Below are 2,500 nucleotides of genomic sequence, written 5' to 3' on the forward strand. Positions count from 1 at the left end.
AAACCACCCGCCCAGAGAAATTCATGTCCGATTTACCGAGAAGACAGGGAGGGCAGAGAGATCGCCATGGATGAGAAACACGACGAGAAAGCACAAAATATCGGCGAGCTGAAATATCGGCGAGCTGGCGAGAGCAAAGATATCGAGTAGATTCAAGAGAGAAAGCGGAATTATTTTATAAACAACGTAGAGATGACCAAGAACAGGAAAGATGGGGAGATGAAAGTGGGGACGGACGACGGGAGGAGAAGAAAGAACAGCCAAAAGAGAGCCAAGAAAGCCAACAAAACGAGAAAGCGTCGAGAGAAGGAGCAGGAGCAGAAGACGTTAAAGAAAGAACCAAGGGACCTAAGAACGACTTGCTCGACAAAGCAAATAGATCAGTAAGAAATGGAAGAAGAAATAAAAATAATTTCCTGGACTAGAAATGGACTGGATTCGGCCATTCGGCAAGAGGAAGGAAAATATGGAATAAATGAGGGAAGTTAAGATCAGAAATGATAGGCCTACGAGAGGTTCCTCTGGGAAAGCTACACCCAAAACTTTTGAGGAAGGAAGATGGCAGAAATTGGAACAAACTTTTCACTTGAAGGGAAGCTTTTCACGTCAAACCAGCTATTTAAATCAACCCCTCGCAGCCATCCTGGCAGAGAAGCAGAAAACCGAAACACTCCAGTCCGGCCGAGGCCCGGGTAAACCGGTCCCGCCCGAGCGAGCGTCCCGGTAGACCGGGACGGCTGCCGGGCGCGGGCACCCCCGGGGCCCGGCGCTGGCACCGAGGCGAAGGGGGAGGTCCCCGACCGAGGCCCGCGGCGCCGGAGCCGGGATCCCGTACCTCCATCGCGGCGGGGGAAACGGAAAGACTGACCCGGCCGAGGCCCCGGTAGACCGGGACGGCTGCCGGGCGCGGGCACCCCCGGGGCCCGGCGCTGGCACCGAGGCGAAGGGGGAGGTCCCCGACCGAGGCCCGCGGCGCCGGAGCCGGGATCCCGTACCTCCATCGCGGCGGGGGAAACGGAAAGACTGACCCGGCCGAGGCCACGGTAGACCGGGACGGCTGCCGGGCGCGGGCACCCCCGGGGCCCGGCGCTGGCAACGAGGCGAAGGGGGAGGTCCCCGACCGAGGCCCGCGGCGCCGGAGCCGGGATCCCGTACCTCCATCGCGGCGGGGGAAACGGAAAGACTGACCCGGCCGAGGCCCCGGTAGACCGGGACGGCTGCCGGGCGCGGGCACCCCCGGGGCCCGGCGCTGGCAACGAGGCGAAGGGGGAGGTCCCCGACCGAGGCCCGCGGCGCCGGAGCCGGGATCCCGTACCTCCATCGCGGCGGGGGAAACGGAAAGTGATGCGGCCGGGGCCCCGGTAGACCCGGCCGTCTCCCCGGCGCGGGCACCCCCGGGACCCGGCGCGGGCACCGAGGCGACGGCGGGGGTCCCCGACCGAGGCTCGCGGCGCCGGACCCGGGATCCCGTACCTCCATCGCGGCGGGGGAAACGGAAAGTGATCCGGCCGGGGCCCCGGTAGACCCGGCCGTCTCCCCGGCGCGGGCACCCCCGGGGCCCGGCGCTGGCACCGAGGCGAAGGGGGAGGTCCCCGACCGAGGCCCGCGGCGCCGGAGCCGGGATCCCGTACCTCCATCGCGGCGGGGGAAACGGAAAGACTGACCCGGCCGAGGCCCCGGTAGACCGGGACGGCTGCCGGGCGCGGGCACCCCCGGGGCCCGGCGCTGGCACCGAGGCGAAGGGGGAGGTCCCCGACCGAGGCCCGCGGCGCCGGAGCCGGGATCCCGTACCTCCATCGCGGCGGGGGAAACGGAAAGTGATCCGGCCGGGGCCCCGGTAGACCCGGCCGTCTCCCCGGCGCGGGCACCCCCGGGGCCCGGCGCTGGCACCGAGGCGAAGGGGGAGGTCCCCGACCGAGGCTCGCGGCGCCGGAGCCGGGATCCCGTACCTCCATCGCGGCGGGGGAAACGGAAAGACTGATCCGGCCGAGGCCCCGGTAGACCCGGCCGTCTCCCCGGCGCGGGCACCCCCGGGGCCCGGCGCGGGCACCGAGGCGAAGGGGGAGGTCCCCGACCGAGGCCCGCGGCGCCGGAGCCGGGATCCCGTACCTCCATCGCGGCGGGGGAAACGGAAAGTGATCCGGCCGGGGCCCCGGTAGACCCGGCCGTCTCCCCGGCGCGGGCACCCCCGGGGCCCGGCGCTGGCACCGAGGCGAAGGGGGAGGTCCCCGACCGAGGCTCGCGGCGCCGGAGCCGGGATCCCGTACCTCCATCGCGGCGGGGGAAACGGAAAGACTGATCCGGCCGAGGCCCCGGTAGACCGGGACGGATGCCGGGCGCGGGCACCCCCGGGGCCCGGCGCTGTCACCGAGGCGACGGCGGGGGTCCCCGACCGAGGCCCGCGGCGCCGGAGCCGGGATCCCCTAGTTCCATCGCGGCGGGGGAAACGGAAAGAGTGATCCGGCCGGGGCCCCGGTAAGCCGGACCCGCCCAAGGCCGT

This window comes from Pantherophis guttatus, unplaced genomic scaffold, assembly GCF_059756535.1.
Source record: "Pantherophis guttatus breed Tessera unplaced genomic scaffold, ASM5975653v1 scaffold_22, whole genome shotgun sequence".
In the NCBI taxonomy this organism is placed as follows: Eukaryota; Metazoa; Chordata; class Lepidosauria; order Squamata; family Colubridae; genus Pantherophis; species Pantherophis guttatus.